Source organism: Schistocerca nitens, chromosome 5 (genome assembly GCF_023898315.1).
Source record: "Schistocerca nitens isolate TAMUIC-IGC-003100 chromosome 5, iqSchNite1.1, whole genome shotgun sequence".
Lineage (NCBI taxonomy): Eukaryota > Metazoa > Arthropoda > Insecta > Orthoptera > Acrididae > Schistocerca > Schistocerca nitens.
In genome coordinates this window covers 773,944,616-773,965,261 of record NC_064618.1, presented here as the reverse complement: position 1 = coordinate 773,965,261, position 20,646 = coordinate 773,944,616, and the positions used below count along the sequence as shown (strand labels likewise).

General features: G+C 43.5%; 1 pseudogene; it reads right to left on the bottom strand.

Annotated features, from left to right (window-relative positions):
- Positions 1-14,360: 14,360 nt before the first annotated feature.
- On the bottom strand, positions 14,361-14,478 carry LOC126261090 (5S ribosomal RNA; annotated as a pseudogene).
- Between the last annotated feature and the right edge of the window lie 6,168 nt (positions 14,479-20,646).

Genomic DNA, 20,646 nt, shown 5'->3' with positions numbered 1-20,646 from the left:
CGCGTGAGACGACGCTTCATCCAGTCCCAAACATGCTCAATGGGGGACAGATCCGGAGATCTTGCTGGCCAGGGTAGTTGACTTACACCTTCAAGAGCACGTTAGGTGGCACGGGATACATGCGGACGTGCATTGTCCTGTTGGAACAGCAAGTTCCCTTGCCGGTCTAGGAATGGAAGAACGATGGGTTCGATGACGGTTTGGATGTACCGTGCACTATTCAGTGTCCCCTCGACGATCATCAGTGGTGTACGGCCAGTGTAGGAGATCGCTCCCCACACCATGATGCCGGGGGTTGGCCCTGTGTGCCTCGGTCGTATGCAGTCCTGATTGTGACGCCAAACACGCATACGACCATCATTGGCACCAAGGCAGAAGCGACTCTCATCGCTGAAGACGACACGTCTCCATTCGTCCCTCCATTCACGCCTGTCGCGACACCACTCAGGCGGGCTGCACGATGTTGGGGCGTGAGCGGAAGACGGCCTAACGGTGTGCGGGACCGTAGCAAAGCTTCATGGAGACGGTTGCGAATGGTCCTCGCCGATACCCCAGGAGCAACAGTGTCCCTAATTTGCTGGGAAGTGGCGGTGCGGTCCCCTACGGCACTGCGTAGGATCCTACGGTCTTGGCGTGCATCCGTGCGTCGCTGCGGTCCGGTCCCAGGTCGACGGGCACGTGCACCTTCCGCCGACCACTGGCGACAACATCGATGTACTGTGGAGACCTCACGCCCCACGTGTTGAGCAATTCGGCGGTACGTCCACCCGGCCTCCCGCATGCCCACTAAACGCCCTCGCTCAAAGTCCGTCAACTGCACATATGGTTCACGTCCACGCTGTCGCGGCATGCTACCAGTGTTAAAGACTGCGATGGAGCTCCGTATGCCACGGCAAACTGGCTGACACCGACGGCGGCGGTGCACAAATGCTGCGCAGCTAGCGCCATTCGACGGCCAACACCGCGGTTCCTGGTGTGTCCGCTGTGCCGTGCGTGTGATCATTGCTTGTACAGCCCTCTCGCAGTGTCCGGAGCAAGTATGGTGGGTCTGACACACCGGTGTCAATGTGTTCTTTTTTCCCTTTCCAGGAGTGTATTCTTGCTCCATGGCAGCTCATTTTCCGTTTCAAAATACGACACTGCCCGGCAGAATCTTGTGTCTCCTCTACGGTGGGATCGTTGAGATCCTATACGGCGCTGAGTATTATCATCTTGAATCCAACAGTTCCGTGATTTGCATGACAGTCGTGGTATTCCGCCCATTGGAAGTCGCATAATCGCTGAATTAAAATCGCTCAGTAGAGGGAAGGCTATCGCCCCAGTACGATTCTACATAGAGTATGCAAAAGGACTAGCTCCTCTTTTATCAGCAGTGTAACGTAAATCGCTAAAGAAGCGAAAGTTAGTAGTGACTGTAAAAAAAAGCGACTCATTCGCGTTCTCAAGTAGGTTCGCGGAAACAACGCACGGAACTATGAGTCTATATCTATGATGTCGGTCTTTTATACTCATGTGTTATAATATATCTTTAGACAGAGTATCTCCTCTGTAGGATTTAGCACGGATTCCGGAAACGACGATCGACCACGAGAAGCAGACAACAGCGGACACCAGTGTCCAAGTTGATGCGGTTATCCCTGACTCCCGGAAGGTGATCGATACAGTTCCACACTTCCACCTAATAAACAAAAAACGAGCGCGCGACATATCGGACCAGCTGTTTGAGTGGACTGAAGAGTTTCTGTCAAACATAACACATAATATCGTCTCAACAGAGAGAAAAACTCTCATATAAACAAATTCGGGCGTACTCCAAAGGAGTGTTATAGACTGTTGCTTTCCATATACAGGGTGTTACAAAAAGGTACGACCAAACGTACAGGAAACATTCCTCACACACAAATAAAGAAAAGATGTTATGTGGACATGTGTCCGGAAGCGCTTAATTTCCACGTTAGAGCTCATTTTAGTTTCGTCCACCTACGCTCAATGGAGCACGTTATTATGATTTCGCCGCCCGGTGTGGCCGAGCGGTTCTAGGCGCTTCAGTCTGGAACCGCGCGACCGCTACGGTCGGAGGTTCGAATCCTGCCTCGGGCATGGATGTGTGTGATGTCGTTAGGTTAGTTAGGTTTAAGAAGTTCTAAGTCTAGGGGACTGATGACCTCACCTGTTAAGTCCCATAGTGCTCAGAGCCATTTGAACTATCATGGTTTCATACGGGATACTCTACCTGTGCTGCTAGAACATGTGCCTTTACAAGTACGACACAACATGTGGTTCATGCACGATGGAGCTCCTGCACATTTCAGTCGCAGTGTTCGTACGCTTCTCAACAATAGGTTCGGTGACCGCTGGATTGGTAGAGGCGGACCAATTCCATGGCCTCCACGCTCTCCTGACCTCAACCCTCTTGACTTTCATTTATGCGGACATTTGAAAGCTCTTGTCTACTCAACCCCGGTACCAAATGTAGAGACTCTTCGTGCTCGTATTGTGGACGGCTGTGATACAATACGCAGTTCTCCAGGGCTGCATCAGCGCATCAGTGATTCCATGCGACGGAGGGTGGATGCATGTATCCTCGCTAACGGAGGACATTTTGAACATTTCCTGTAACAAAGTGCTTGGAGTCACGCTGGTACGTTCTGTTGCTGTGTGTTTCCATTCCATGATTAATGTGATTTGAAGAGAAGTGATAAAATGAGCTCTAACACGGAAATTAAGCGTTTCTGGACACATGTCCACTTAACATCTTTTCTTTATTTGTGTGTGAGGAATGTTTCCTGAAAGTTTGGCCGTACCTTTTTGTAACACCCTATATATACACTCCTGGAAATGGAAAAAAGAACACATTTACACCGGTGTGTCAGACCCACCATACTTGCTCCGGACACTGCGAGAGGGCTGTACAAGCAATGATCACACGCACGGCACAGCGGACACACCAGGAACCGTGGTGTTGGCCGTCGAATGGCGCTAGCTGCGCAGCATTTGTGCACCGCCGCCGTTAGTGTCAGCCAGTTTGCCGTGGCATACGGAGCTCCATCGCAGTCTTTAACACTGGTAGCATGCCGCGACAGCGTGGACGCGAACCGTATGTGCAGTTGACGGACTTTGAGCGAGGGCGTTTAGTGGGCATGCGGGAGGCCGGGTGGACGTACCGCCGAATTGCTCAACACGTGGGGCGTGAGGTCTCCACAGTACATCGATGTTGTCGCCAGTGGTCGGCGGAAGGTGCACGTGCCCGTCGACCTGGGACCGGACCGCAGCGACGCACGGATGCACGCCAAGACCGTAGGATCCTACGCAGTGCCGTAGGGGACCGCACCGCCACTTCCCAGCAAATTAGGGACACTGTTGCTCCTGGGGTATCGGCGAGGACCATTCGCAACCGTCTCCATGAAGCTGGGCTACGGTCCCGCACACCGTTAGGCCGTCATCCGCTCACGCCCCAAGATCGTGCAGCCCGCCTCCAGTGGTGTCGCGACAGGCGTGAATGGAGGGACGAATGGAGACGTGTCGTCTTCAGCGATGAGAGTCGCTTCTGCCTTGGTGCCAATGATGGTCGTATGCGTGTTTGGCGCCGTGCAGGTGAGCGCCACAATCAGGACTGCATACGACCGAGGCACACAGGGCCAACACCCGGCATCATGGTGTGGGGAGCGATCTCCTACACTGGCCGTACACCACTGGTGATCGTCGAGGGGACACTGAATAGTGCACGGTACATCCAAACCGTCATCGAACCCATCGTTCTACCATTCCTAGACCGGCAAGGGAACTTGCTGTTCCAACAGGACAATGCACGTCCGCATGTATCCCGTGCCACCCAACGTGCTCTAGAAGGTGTAAGTCAACTACCCTGGCCAGCAAGATCTCCGGATCTGTCCCCCATTGAGCATGTTTGGGACTGGATGAAGCGTCGTCTCACGCGGTCTGCACGTCCAGCACGAACGCTGGTCCAACTGAGGCGCCAGGTGGAAATGGCATGGCAAGCCGTTCCACAGGACTACATCCAGCATCTCTACGATCGTCTCCATGGGAGAATAGCAGCCTGCATTGCTGCGAAAGGTGGATATACACTGTACTAGTGCCGACATTGTGCATGCTCTGTTGCCTGTGTCTATGTGCCTGTGGTTCTGTCAGTGTGATCATGTGATGTATCTGACCCCAGGAATGTGTCAATAAAGTTTCCCCTTCCTGGGACAATGAATTCACGGTGTTCTTATTTCAATTTCCAGGAGTGTGTATATATATATATATATATATATATATATATATATATATATATATATATATATATATGACCTAATGGAAACTTTTGAAGGGCCACGAGACTTTCGAGGATGATGCTGTTCCATTCAGAAAGTTGTAGCGATATGCGGTAAGTCCTTTCAGAGGAACGACGTTCGTGCAGGGCTGGCACCTTACCGTCAATACAAACGAATGTATCTTGTTACTAATAGCTCTGCAGAAATAGCCTTGCAGGAATGCAAGAGAATCACAAGAAAAAAACATGTAAGGAAGTTTCTGATATGAAGGTTTTTATTGCCTTGATCGCATGTAGGATTTCATACACTGTACTCTATGTATCTGAGGATGGAAGCTTAGTACTGTCATAAATATAGTCCAGTACACATACACGCGATTAAGGCAATCAAAAACTTCATATCCGAAGCTGAGCTCGCAGCCATGTTCAAAACTTCACGATTTCTGTCTGCTCAAGCAACCAACACTGCCTGTAAATATAAGGATTTAAAGAGGAAACTGCTAAGTACAGGTATGGCCATTAAGTTTAATAAGCAATGTGAAAATGGGGGCTAGTCTCTAATTATGTGAAAGTCTATATTAATTTTACAAATTGTAAGCAAGATCCCCAGTTTTTAGACCTGTAGTTAAAAATCTCGTTTCTGATCATGTTAAAAAGCTATACTGTATATTTAAAAACATGTTCTCAATGAAGAGGCATATTATCAATAATTAGAACTCATAAATATGTTCAGTATCAATTGCAACTTTAACGTTGACGATTTCTGGGTACAGATTAACTAACATTTATAAATCTGTAAACAAGGCATATTACGTAAGCACAAAAAGAAGCTTAGTAAACTTTTTTGACTGTTTCCTGCTGAAAAATGCTGTCAAAGTACTTTTAAGAAAAGCAGTCACGTATTTTATACAAGAATTTTAAATAAGACTAACATTACTTTTACACAGAATGAAACTGTCTTACTTGATAAAGGCCTAAAATAAAATGTCATGCCCAAGCTGGCAGACAAAAGGGTAATAGAAAAGATACTTTCCGAACTAAAAATTAGTCTTGATTGTATAAAAATCGATAATTCATGTCAAACTAGAATTGCCTTTTACGTAGTTAACATTCTCAGTAAAAACACATCCTATTTTCCAAAATGTTACCCATAACGATATGAAGTTGTTTAAATCTATTAATAATAAACTGAAAGAAGCTGATGCTTTTATTACTAAGTCTGAATGAGGTTGCTGTTTGGTTATTGCCTACAATTCTGAATACATTTCTAATACTTTAGATTTTTTTAACGAAAGTAATATTTCGGAACTTCATGAGGATCCGATTCCGAAATTACAAAAAGAAGTCAGGTCAGCTATCAGTGACGCAAGATTTTTAATCAAACCTTTTTATAAGAAAATGCTTATCAACAAGAACCCTCAGCCTCCAAAACTTTGTTCCCTATTCAAAATTCACAAACCTAACAATCCGATACGTCCGATTTCTAATAGCATGTACAACGCGCGTCATGATTTAGCCAAATTTCTACACGAAACTCTGAAAACGTCATTCGTCTTCGGGAACAATTATTCCATCCCCAATAGTCGCGCCTTAGTCCATAAAATAAAAGATTTTGAATGCAGCCCATATACCAAGCTGTTTCATTAGACATCACATACCTTTATACAAACTTTCCCGCACAAGAAACGCTTAGGATCGTATGAAAATAACTTTCTTGTAGATGACTAAAATATCATCACAATATCAGAAATAGGAGATAATGCTAAGCGCTGTAGCTGAGAAACAGTGGAAAAACTTTTGTTCTAAAGAGATAATGAAAATGTGAACAAGGATACCAGGCAACGGATTTCCCATACGGAGACCGTCATATTTCTGATACAATTGTTCGTTAAATTCAAAACAGTTGCATTTGACTACGATTGTGATTAGATTCATAAAATCAGTGACTTGTTCATCTGAAAGTTCTTTTCATACGATCCTACCTACCGACTACAAGTACAAGAAAGAAACAGTACTTACATATCACGTATAAAACAAACACCAAGCGATGGTGCTTTAGTCACAAAGTTTTTTATGTATAATACATGGAAGGCAAGCCACTATGGGCTGCTCATACATGTCGAGCTACAGGTAGCATCAGACTGAGGCGCCAGCTTTAGCAACTGCGGGAACGTGAACATTACACCAAGGGTGCCATCTAGTAGCCGGAAATATAAACTGGCAACTTAAATTCAGAACATAGATAGACGAATATTATGATGAACATTATTTAGTACATGAGGTAAAAGGCAATATTCCGTCTGAGAGCAGCAGACATGGTAACTTTTTGTCTACATAAGAGCTTAGAAGAACAGGGTGTGTCTAATCTGCACACAGACGTTGCAGGCCTTTAACTGGACTCCTTCTAACCAGCAACGGCCATGATTGGCACCGAGGCAGAACCAGCTTTCTTCAGAAAATGCAACAGAACTCAACCTTTCCCACCGAAACCTCTCGCTTGATTCCGTTTAAAGACCCAAATGGCCGTGGTTTGGAATCAATGGCATAGACGCTACAGGGCTTCTGTATCAGAGCTGTCCTTGAAGTAATCGATTTTTAAAAGTTCGTTGTGTCATTGTGAGGTCAGCTGCCGCTCAGATTGCTGATGCAGATGCAGTACGATGAGCCAGAGCCATAAGCCGAACACGATGGTCTTCCGTCTCATTAGTGCCACGTCGCCATTCAGGGCCCTGTCTTCTTGCGAATGTACATTCTCGTGACCACAGCCGGCAGCAGTAATGTACACTGGCTGCATTCCTGCCAAGCCTTTCCGCAAATCGCAAAAGGAACATCCAACTTCTTGTACTCCTATTATACGACCTGGTTCAAGGTGTTGACAGTGGCGTCTTTGTACCTCTAAAGGCATTCTTGACTATGGTCAAATCACTACACCCAGCCTCAAAGGTAATTAACGATCAGACCGCTACAGCGTGTATTTAATGCCACCTGATTTGCGGCGCTATACTGGCGCTACTATCGTCACTCTTAGGCGTGCGGCGTGAAATCTGAATAGACATCAATCTTTCAGATGTAGAAACACACCTACCAACCTCCGTTTATGCCGTACAACTCCTTTGTTGCAATTTCTTTCCGTCATTGTAGAATAAGTACTGCACATGTTGACAGGCTATAAACGACGATAATAACAGTGGTCTCTCCCTTTTGCGGTTATCACATAATGTGATATCATTAAGGGATGTAAACAGTGTGGTATATAGAGGTTTGGATCAACCCGGGAAGCGTGCACGGATAGCCGAAGTGGCTCAAGCTAAGCAGGAAATCCGTGTACGAATCCCACTGCAGTATGCGACATCAACAGATCGTATATCCATACCGAATACAGCTGACGTCAAATGAAATCGCAATCTGTGATTAAGATACTAGATAACTTGTTAATTTTTTAGGAAAAGGATGTGTTAAAATATTTGGTACATTTCTCAACGAAGTAGTTTTCAAAAAGAAATATGACTGCCGACATTTTACGTATTCCATTTACTTAGAGATTTATACATAATGGTAACGTAGAATCAAGCAAATGAAATATCACCCAGTTGCAAGACGATTTATTGCAACTTGGGAACTTGTGTTCAGTTTTACATAAAACAAATGGCCAGAGACTAACATTTTCTGAGAATTTTAATAGTACAATTATACATTTCCAGGTCTCAGTTATTATTTTTCTTCTTCTTTTTTCTGCAACACTCAACCCTTCCCATACAAATCTCTGCTATCTGTATCTGTGCGTAATATTGGTGGGGATACTTCTTTCTGGAATTCGCCTGACGGTCACCACTTTTACACGGAATTTAAATTCATTGAAGTCCTCCGTAACGTTATCCTATATCGATCTGCGCAGAGACTCTCACAATGGGTTCTCGGCACATTAACAGTATCGGTTGTAAATGAACTTTTTATTCTCCTTACATTGTCCATTGGTTTCTCTGTTATGGAACATACTCCGTATTTAATTTCTGATATCTTTCATAGCGTCACGCTTCATTTATTTATCACATCTTCATAGGTGATTAAAGCAAACCCACCGTTAAGTAAATATTAGTGCGTTCGTGTTTCGCTGATCTTTCCCCAGTTTTGATATTTTAGTGATATATTGCTAACGACAGTTTGGTAATACTACAGGGCTATTACAAATGATTGAAGCGATTTCATAAATTCACTGTAGCTCCATTCATTGACATATGGTCACGACACACTACAGATACGTAGAAAAACTCATAAAGTTTTGTTCGGCTGAAGCCGCACTTCAGGTTTCTGCCGCCAGACCGCTCGAGAGCGCAGTGAGAGAAAATGGCGACAGGAGCCGAGAAAGCGTATGTCGTGCTTGAAATGCACTCACATCAGTCAGTCATAACAGTGCAACGACACTTCAGGACGATGTTCAACAAAGATCCACCAACTGCTAACTCCATTCGGCGATGGTATGCGCAGTTTAAAGCTTCTGGATGCCTCTGTAAGGGGAAATCAATGGGTCGGCCTGCAGTGAGCGAAGAAACGGTTGAACGCGTGCGTGCAAGTTTCACGCGTAGCCCGCGGACATGCTGGAAAATTGGCTCATGCCACAACTGGAGACCGACAGCGCCGACTTCATCATTCAACAGGATGGTGCTCCACCGCACTTCCATCATGATGTTCGGCATTTCTTAAACAGGAGATTGGAAAACCGATGGGTCGGTCGTGGTGGAGATCATGATCAGCAATTCATGTCATGGCCTCTACGCTCTCCCGACTTAACCCCATGCGATTTCTTTCTGTGGGGTTATGTGAAAGATTCATTGTTTAAACCTCCTCTACCAAGAAACGTGCCAGAACTGCGAGCTCGCATCAACGTTGCTTTCGAACTCATTGATGGGGACATGCTGCGCCGAGTGTGGGAGGAACTTGATTATCGGCTTGATGTCCGCCGAATCACTAAAGGGGCACATATCGAACATTTGTGAATGCCTAAAAAAACTTTTTGAGTTTTTGTATGCGTGTGCAAAGCATTGTGAAAATATCTCAAATAATAAAGTTATTGTAGAGCTGTGAAATCGCTTCAATCATTTGTAATAACCCTGTACGTTTCCATTGCTAACAAAATGTTGGGGGAGTTTCTCTGCCTTTCTGCCTCTTATTTAAAACCGAGTCTTGGCATCGCACTTCACTGCTTGTGGCATATGCTAGAAATCTTTGAAAGTAAGTAGTATTTGCACTCGTTTAACGTCCTCCTTCCATGCTAAACGCTGTCTTAGCTACATATTCGCAACAATGGCGCCGTGAAACGAACCACTTCCAGAACATCCGCACGTATTATAAAATGGATGTAAAGTGGTAGAATTCGGTATGTAGGTAGGGTTTCTGCGAAAGTAATAGTACAATGTCTGTAGTATACAGTACCTACTTTATTATGAAAATAGTAGATCTATGTAAGACACTAACAGTCATTACAGAATTACGTAGTTCCTTTCATAACACGAGTAACGAAATAAGGCGTTTGCGCTTCCTGAGTGGAAACTGATGTTAAATCACTCATTCTTCTGTTGTGTTGTTGCATTATAAGTACTTTTTTCAACATCCTTTCTTCCTAATTTCCTCAAGAATTCTCTTCGGCATTGATTTTGTTAGGGTTTGTGTAGTTGTAGCGAAATTGTAACCCAGTCTTCTAGTGTCGCACTTTTTAGCATATACCGGGTGATCAAAAAGTCAGTATAAATTTGAAAACGTAATAAACCACGTAATAATGTAGATAGAGAGGTAAAAATTGTCACACATGCTTGGAATGACATGGGGGTTTATTAGAACAAAAAAAAAAAAAAAAAAACAAGTTCGCAAAATGTCCAACAGATGGCGCCGGACAGCAAAACGTCAGTGACTGCGCATGACAATCGTGTATAAAAGGGTCTGTAATGATAAAGAGAATCAGATGCGCCAGCAGCAGTCGCAGCATGTTGACGTTACCTGAAAAGGAGCATTTAGTGAAGCTGTATTATCAGAATGGGGAATGTGCTAGTTCAGCGTTACGATCCTATCTCCATAGGAGGGGGATTCGAACGGGTGAAGGTCCGCTGACAAATGCAGCTGTGGCGAGAATGATTTCGAATTTCGAAGCCACGGGTTGTTTAGACGATAGAACCCGTAGTGGCCGACCGAACACAAGGCGTAATGCTGCTGAGACAGTTGAGGAAGAAATGGAGACTGTAGCGGGCACGTCAAAGCACGGGGAAGTCAGCGCTCGTGCAGTCGCACGTCGCACCGGCATTCCATACACTACTGTTTGGTTGGCACTTAGGCGTATCCTCCGATGCTATCCGCACAGAATCCATCGGCATCATGAACTGTTACCTGGCGATTTAGTGAAGCGGAGGGCATTTGCGGTGTGGCCGTTTGAAAAGATGGCGGAAGATGACGATTGGTTGAGTAACGTCTTGTGGACCGACGAAGCTCATTTCACGCTCCGAGGGTCTGCCAACGCCCACAACTGCAGAATTTGGGCTACCGAAAATGCTAGAACTGTCTTGGAAACTCCACTGCACGACGGGAAAGTCACGGTAAGGGTTGGATTTACCACATCTACCGTTATCGGGCCTTTTTTCTTCCAGGAAATGCGTGATTCTGGTTTTGTAACTGCTACTGTGACGGGTGAGAGGTACGCCGATATGTTACAGAATCGCATCAGCCCCAGCCTGGCTGATAAACACCCGCTGGAACGTACGATGTTTATGCAGGATGGCGCTGAAACCCATATTGCTAGACGTGTGAAAGATCTCTCGCGCGCGTCGTTTGGTGATGACCGTGTGCTCAGCCGCCACTTTGGTCATGCTTGGCCTCCCAGAACCCCAGACCCCAGTCCGTGCGATTATTTGGTTTGGGGTTACCTGAAGTCGCAAGTGTACCGTGATCGACCGACATCTCTAGGGATGCTGAAAGACAACATCCGACGCCAATGTCTCACCATAACTCCGGACATGCTTTACAGTGCTGTTCACAACATTATTCCTCGACTACAGCTATTGTTGAGGAATGATGGTGGACCTACTGAGCATTTCCTGTAAAGAACATCATCTTTGGTTTGTCTTACTTTGTTACGCTAATTATTGCTATTCTGATCACATGAAGCGCCATCTGTCGGACATTTTTTGAACATTTGTAATTTTTAGGTTCTAATAAAACCCCATGTTATTCCAAGAATGTGTGTCAATTTGTACCTCTCTATCTACATTATTCCGTCATTTATTCAGTTTTCAAATTTATACTGACTTTTTGATCACCCGGTATACTGCCTCTTACTGCCTTCCATAGCGACAAACACGTCTTACAAGAATTACCAAAGGGTTTCCTATCGTATTCATATTGGGGTTACGTGGAGGCCAGAGCAAAATCAGCTATCTTTATCTTTATAAATGCTTTAAATGGCTCTGAGCACTATGGGACTTAACTTTTGAGGTCATCAGTCCACTAGAATGTAGAACTACTGAAACCTAACTGACCTGAGGACATCACACACATTCATGCCCAAGGCCGGATTCGAACCTGCGAACCTAGCGGTCGCGCAGTTCCAGACTGTAGCGCCTAGAACCGCTCCGCCACCCGGCTGGCGTATCTTTATCCTCAAACCACTCTTTGGTTGGAGTAGAAACATGGCTCAAGGTTCTCATACATTTCAATGAATTCTGTCTCTAGCGTCTCAGTGTACGTGCTATAGTTCATTGTAATGTTCAACAAAGAAATGCATGATTCATCTTTCGCGTAGAAGGCTGCCAAACTCATACCAGTCCACCACGAAACTTCCTGCCCGTTCTTACCTGTTGTTCTGGTCTTATATCACACCAATCATACTGAAATCCATCCGTCCTATCTGAATTACACTTCTCCTCATCACTCGAGATCACCTTATTCCATTCTGAAATCTATGAGATATGTTTTCGAGTCCAGCCTATGTTTGGATGTTAGAGAAGATTCCCGCAGTAGTTTCTTGAATGCGAGTTGTTTGTCATTTGACAAAATTTGTCGTACACGTGTTGCAGTTATTGACAACTGTAAGTCAGCCACAGGTTGAGAGGAATAACAGTTCGTGGCCCTTTCTTTGCGCAAATGGAACCGTTTCGATGCCTGAAATAATTTTCTATCCACCCCAAACTTTCCTTTCTGTCAAGATCTTGCGTCCATTGTAGCGGAATTATCGATCACTTTACTTGAGCGGTTCAACATATTACCCATTTGACAATTAGAGAGTCCCGTTTACTTGCACGTACCGATTTTTGATTTATTATCTCATAACAACTTTTTCCGCATGGAATAGTCACAGACGTGGTTTAACTACACAATACACACTGTCTCTAAAGGCCTCTGTCTCCTATTAACAGTAAAGGCATATACGCACACTCTAACATCACGGACAGCTGACTGCCTTTATACTGAGTTGCTACGCCTACACCTGAATGGTTGACGACATGTTATAAATTGTACTACTGACATCAAATGCATTTGTCAGTATACCGTATCTCACATTACTGTGAGTATACCGTATTTCATATTGTATCTCACATTACTGCATATACACTGTGCATAACTGTTCCAGTCCACAACGTTAATTTTCCCGCAAATATCCAATATTTTAGATGATTTCCACTACTGTATGTATGTGCGTATGTTCCACATATCCTTCTCAACCCTTCGACGCGTTTCAACCAAACTTGGTACACTTATTCTTTAATGTCAGTCAACAACTTCTGTGTGAATAAAAACCACCTAGTTATTATAGTTCAGCATATATGATCTCATAAACAACTATATGTGCGAAGAACTGCTGCGTTTTGCATAACGTTTAAATTTATTAATTCTTTGGGGCTAACTCTATTCGCATCACACTAAGCAGGCAGTATGAAAATATGACACTGAATATACCTACAAAATTATATCATTGTGCAACACATAATCCGTGAGATATGACACCATAAACTCCCCGACGTGTGAAAATAATGTCGCATCATGCACGAAGTTTTAAAACATAAATTCTTTACTGCTAAGACAATCCTGCATTAGAGTCAACCTAAGGAAATCCATGACGCCTGGCAGCGCTTTTCACAACTTTCAACTGTGAATCGCTAAACAATAGCCGTCTGCAGAGCTATGAAGAGGCGTTGCCATAGAGACGTTTACAAAATCTCGTTTTAGACAGGCGATGCAGCTGAGCCCAGCGTACAGCAACTATTTCGTAATTTCAAAGATGTTTCACAGACACATGGAAACGAATTTTTTTGTTATTTCACAACAAACACAGCTCACTTTTCCTTTCGTTTCTAATACAAAATTTTCCAAAGTAATACCCAGTCGCAGCCATGTTTGTCAGCTATATTAAATAGAAAATTGTCTTATGAGTAGCATAGAAACGTCTTATGAGTCTACGGATGAGCTTTGCTAGTAAGTCACTGGCCGATGAAATTGATGGCAAGTTCATCGGTTGCCTTGCTAAGTATACTCAGAAACACTCATTCAAAGACGAAGAGTCTGAAACGGATGTAACCATGCAGGTAACCACTGTCGCAAATAAGTCTCCACGAATCGTTGGAGTAATGGCAGCAGTTGTGTTTCGGCAGTCACTGTCTTGTTGCTGTTGCCATTGAGACAACCTTCCACAACTCAGAGTTTCCAAGGTCGCACAGTTTTCTCAGTTTCAGTTGTCAAATTTATTTCATGTTTTTACCTGTTCTTAGTTTTATCAGGAAATAGGACATACTGTCAATATGCGCACCAGTATCCGGTATAACCTACCTGGTTGTCACCTCGGATTTCTTTGCTCCGTATCTTTGCTAATCTGCGGGACACAAGACGTACAGGTATATGCAGTATAAAGCACCCCGTCATCAGGCCACAAGTGGCCCATTGGAACCATCCGACCGCCGTGTCATCCTCAGCTGAGGATGCGGATAGGAGGGGCGTGTGGTCAGCACACCGCTCTCCCGGTCGTTACGACGGTTTTCTTTGACCGGAGCCGCTAATATTCGGACGAGTAGCTCCTCAATTGGCATCACGAGGCTGAGTGCACCCCGAAAAATGGCAACAGCACATGGCGGCCCGGATGGTCACCCATCCAAATGCCGACCAGGCCCGACAGTGCTTAACTTCGGTGATCTGACGGGAACCGGTGTATCCACTGCGGTAAGGCCGTTGCCCTATATGCAGTATAGGGCGCTGCAAATGCAGCCACAGGCCGACGTTGTTATGCGGATTAGATTGCTGTAATCGTTCGGTATGTAACCCTCCAGTAGCTTCACATTTCAGGCTTACAAGAGGAAGCCACGCCGTTGGGACTACGGATGTACTTGAAATCTTGTACACCACCAGCAGACCATTAAAACAACGTAATGTGCAAGCAGTAAGGCGCACTACTCAGGCAATTCCGAGAAAATAAATAGAGAACTTTTACGTGTCTCTCATGTAATACATCATGTGCGTAGGTGCTGGATGTTGGAGTTCATTGCGGTCACGTAGCTAGCGTTCGAGCTTCGTAAGACGAACGTGTATGATGCGACGGTTCGACTCCCACTTAAACTTTAATTTTTGTGGTAGAAGTGTAATTCTGTGATATTCAAAACATTTGCGCATAAACTATTCGTTCTTGCTACATCAGCAACGTCACGCTGCTACGCAGGTTAACAGCTAAATGGTGCCTGCCTCTTTGTCTGGGTTCGAAGCGTCGAGGTGCAAAGTAGGTCCGGGTACCTTATCAAATTGTGCGCATAAGGGTTTTCGCAATTTATGGCAGATATACTTTTTCAGAACGACTTTACACGTTTCATCGTTCACTTGCTGATAGTTATAAATACGGTTGTTCTAATAATTAAATTTAATTAAAAATTGTAAGTAGTCAAATAAAATGAAATCCACTAAACACGTGGATTTTAATTATATTACTTATCAAATGTCAATTAAATTTAATAATACGACCAGAGATGAAAACAATGTAGATTAAATCTTAAGCTCGAGCGAGACTTGAACAACCGCCTCTTTTTTGTTGTTGTTGATAGATGTTGACTTAACGGCCTACTAAAGATGTACAAAGAATGAGCCAAATGTTTAATCACGTCATGGCCTCTCCTTGTTATTATTCCTCACACAATCTGACCCAGTAGCTGTAATGGCTGTGTTAGGGCGGAATAGTAGCAGACATTAATCATTGTGTAGAAAGAAGGAGTAAAATATAGCGACTACAATGAAACGTAAGGGGGCGGTTTGGGAAGTGGGTTTGAAGCGAACTCAGTGAAAATTACAAAATTACATTCGACCAACATTTATTTAACAATATTTCAGTTGCGCTGTGCAACAAGAACACAAATAGATAATACACAATTTTAAAAAATCTTTAATAAATGCAATACCTACGCATTTAAAAACGTAAGGTCATTATTTTTGTAATAAGCTCAGTTGAGAAGTAATCACAATTAAATATATTTACTTCATAATTACTCTGAATGCCTCTAATAGCTGTATGTATGAGGCTGGTGTCTGAATAAAATTTATCTTACTTTCATGCATCAAAAGAGTTTGTGGTCGAAATGCTATAGATTGTTACTAACGGCCGAGCAACCATAAAACTTCTTAATATGCAAAACTATATATACTTTGGATGATGTCCCTCTGGATACACGAAATAAACTGTACTTCAGTCTTTCACTAAGTCAGTAAACGTAGAAAGGACCTAGCAGAACGATCTTAAGACTTGATAATAGAGCACATATTAAACGGAAACAAATTTTAAAATATTATTCTAGTAATAGAAACAACTACAAATTTTCATTGAAAGAAAGCAGTAGATCTGGTCTGACCGAAAACAGCAACGGCCCAAATTATTGTTCTAACAACTGCTTAAAAACTTACTGTCGTTTGGTTGACCTCCTTTTGGACAGAATGGTTTCTAATCATGACGCAGCGTCCAAGTTAGTACACGAGAAGCTACACGTACGAGAACTGGTATTTGGTTTCTTAGTCAGAAATAAAGAAATACGTGTTATTTTGAAACTTAAACCCAATGGGGGTAAAATGGTGGGTGAAACTATTTTTGGACATACATCATTATTAAACAACTATTAAAGTATTTCGAGAGCGATATCTATGATCATTGGTATTTGACTTCAGGGTTACAAATAAAAACAAAAGACGTGTTTCAGTGTTTTTAGAAACTGAACCACTAAGGGGTGAAATAGGAGATGAGATTATTTTATGAAAATATTTTATTATGAAAGCATTTTTATAGCTAATTCTATAGAAATTTAAATTTGGATTCTCAGTTAGAAATAGATATATGCATTTTGCAGTGTCTTTTTTTTTAATTCAACCTTTTTGGGGGTGAAATCGGGAATGAAAATTTAAATGGATAGATTTCACTGTCGAAGCTTCTTTAAAGCTAAATCTATGAAAATTTGTGTTTGGCTATTCTGTTAGGAATAAACATACACATGTTTTTGGAAACATAACCACTAAGGGAGTGAAATAGGCGGTGAAAAGTTTAATCAGAACATATCATTGTGGAAGCATTTTTCAAGCTAAATCTTTGAAAACTGGTGTTTGGCTTCCCGGTACGAGATGAAAAAATACGTGTTTCACTGGTTTTGGAAATTCAACCGCTAATGGTGTGAAATAGGTCAGAATGATTCACTGAGTCATTATCGACCAGGCACCGCTTAAAAAGGGATTGTCCGAAATTCCAGGACTAAGGGTGTTATACATCGGAAGAGAGGATTTTTGAAAGTATGTCGCTATTATGGCAATTTTGAAGCTGGAACTACGAACATTTTATTAGTTTCTGAATTAGAAGACAAAAAGTACATGTTTCAACATTTTTGGAAATTCAACCATTAAGGAGATAAAACAGTGGGTGAAAATATTTCTGAAAATAAATAATTACTTAGGATGTACTTAAGAATTTTAGGGCTACATCTATGACAACTGGTATTTGACTTTGGATAGAAGCAAACAAAATGATAGGTGTTTCTGTAATTTTGGAAATTCAACACCTAAGTGAGTGCCAATGGGGATGAAAATGCTTAAGAAAATGTTTCCTTACAATAAAATAATTGAAGCTCAATTTTTGAAAAATGGTATTTCACTTTCCGCTTAGGTTCTAAGGAATATTTGTTAGGGCATGAAAGATGCTCTGCAAATATCTCCACAAGAGCGCAAAACGCATGATGAACAGAAACTTTGGACTCCAGCTACCGGAAAAGTTTTTGGTCAGAAGTACGTTCGGAATAGGCCATACTTATAAGGCCTTGATTAGTGTGAAAAGCTTAGAAGGTGTTACAGTTTGTGAAAAATATAGAAATTTTCCATGCCGAACAGTCTATGCGAGCGAAGCAACGGGTGCTAAGCTAGTAAAGAATATAATACTGGCGCTTATTGCCAGCGCAGAACGTGAGAGGATTGAGACAGATAGGGCAAAGAGCAGCCACCACTTAAGGACAACGCCTCCAAAACTTCAAGCCCACACAAGCAGACTGGCGACGTTGAATCACGAAATTGCTCACCATTGCTGTCCGTTATTTGCAGTGAAGTCATTTCAGTATGGGCTTTCTTGTAAAGGTCTGCTCTGCACCATAACACAGATTAGGGACCACAGACAGGTCAAGCGGCTGACAACACGCACAGTCCCTTCCATGATGGCCAGAGGCCCACTGCCGATATTAGCGATAAGCTGACAGCCACACTCGCCACATCACACTCGCAGATGGAGCTACGCTGGAACAAGAGCTGGCAGAAAAGTCAAGAACGATGCCATGCAGCAGACGGGGCTATGGGACGATGTCAGTCAATAATACGCTAACCAAGTCGTCACCACGACAGGAACGGCACCCAAACGAAGAGAATGAAAAGGACGTGCCACTTAGCCGCGGCAGCACTAGAACAGAGGACCAGAAGAGTCACACCAGTGGAGCCGCACTAGAAGGTCCGTGACTTGTGATCCATGACGTTGTCTCCGTACCCATACACATCCATCCACTCGATACAATTTGAAACGAGACTCGTCCGACCAGGCAACAGGTTTCATGACATCAACAATCCAATGTCGTTGTTGACAGGCCCCTGCCGTGGCGTAAAGCTTTGTGTAGTGCAGTCATCAAGGGTATGCATTAGGCCTTCGCCTCAAAAAGCCCATGTCGATGATGTTTCGTTGACTGGTTCGCACGCTCACACTTGTTGATGACCGTGCACTGAAATCTGCTAAAATTTGCGGAAGGGCTGCACTTCCGTCATGTTGTTCTCTTTAGAAGTTGTTGGTCCCCTTCCTGCAGGATCTTTTTGCGGCCGCAGCGATGTTAGAGATTTGATGTTTTAGCGGATTCCTGATATTCACGGTACACTCGTGAAATGGTCGTACTGCAAAATCCCCACTTCATCGCTACCTCGGGGATGCTGTGTCCCACCGCTCGTGCGTCGACTGAAACAGCACGTTCAAACTCACTTAAATCTTGAAAACCTGTCATTGTAGCATGTAAGGGGTCGGTGGTCCCACGAATACAGATATTAGTATCCGACACCCAGGTCGATAGCAGACAGGAGTCGATTGTCGTGCGCTGCAGGTGGCAGTCATATTACAGTCGAGTGAAAGCGCCTCTGGGAAGACTCGCAGAAAGAAAAAAATGGGGGTCGAGCTGAGTACTGTGTCAATGATGGATGTGCCGAATGAGGAAAAAATATTAAATTCACCGATGTGTGACAAATGAGCGCGTGGTGTTGAACACTCATCAATACCGATTCGCAAGTGATATAAAACCAAAAATGACACGTGCCGAATTACGTGTTTCGCGTCAACGGCGTCGGCCATCAACAACAATGGATTGCAATGAGGATTGTAGTGAATGTGAACCATCATCATTCCGTGTGACGAAGTACTTATAATCAGCAACCAATAAAAGATATAACCGTAATTAAGCTTGTAACGCGAAGGCAGTAAATGCTTCAGAATTGTTGTGTTAATAGAAAACAGATATCAGTTTGTGTATCGCAAGATTTTTGGTCTTTAATAATAGAAAAACTTTCAGTAAGTAACTATTCTTCCCCCATGAACCATGGACCTTGCCGTTGGTGGGGAGGCTTGCGTGCCTCAGCGATACAGATGGCCATACCGCAGGTGCAACCACAACGGAGGGGTATCTGTTGAAAGGCCAGACAAACATGTGGTTCCTGAAGAGGGGCAGCAGCCTTTTCAGTAGTTGCAGGGGCAACAGTCTGGATGATTGACTGATCTGGCCTTGTAACATTAACCAAAACGGCCTTGCTGTGCTGGTACTGCGAACGGCTGAAAGCAAGGGGAAACTACAGCCGTAATTTTTCCCGAGGACATGCAGCTTTACATGCAGCTTTACTGTATGATTAAATGATGATGGCGTCCTCTTGGGTAAAATATTCCGGAGGTAAAATAGTCCCCCATTCGGATCTCCGGGCGGGGACTACTCAAGAGGACGTCGTTATCAGGAGAAAGAAAACTGGCATTCTACGGATCGGAGCGTGGAATGTCAGATCCCTTAATCGGGCAGGTAGGTTAGAAAATTTAAAAAGGGAAATGGAGAGGTTAAAGTTAGATATAGTGGGAATTAGTGAAGCTCGGTGGCAGGAGGAACAAGACTTTTGGTCAGGTGATTACAGGGTTATAAATACAAAATCAAATATGGGTAATGCAGGAGTAGGTTTAATAATGAAAAAAAAAATAGGAGTGCGGGTTAGCTACTACAAACAGCATAGTGAACGCATTATTGTGGCCAAGATAGACACAAAGCCCATGTATACTACAGTAGTACAAGTTTATATGCCAACTAGCTCTGCAGATGATGAAGAAATTGATGAAATGTATGACGAGATAAAAGAAAGTATTCAGGTAGTGAAGGGAGACGAAAATTTAATAGTCATGGGTGACTGGAATTCGTCAGTAGGAAAAGGGAGAGAAGGAAACATAGTAGGTGAATATGGATTTGGGGGAAGAAATGAAAGAGGAAGCCGCCTTGTAGAATTTTGCACAGAGCATAACGTAATCATAGCTAACACTTGGTTCAAGAATCATAAAAGAAGGTTGTATGCCTGGAAGAATCCTGGAGATACTAATAGGTATCAGATAGATTATATAATGGTAAGACAGAGATTTAGGAACCAGGTTTTAAATTGTAAGACATTTCCAGGGGCAGATGTGGATTCTGCCCACAATCTATTGGTTATGAACTGCAGATTGAAACTGAAGAAACTGCAAAAAGGTGGGAATTTAAGGAGATGGGACCTGGGTAAACTGAAAGAACCAGAGGTTGTAGTGAGTTTCAGGGAGAGCATAAGGGAACAATTGACAGGAATGGGGG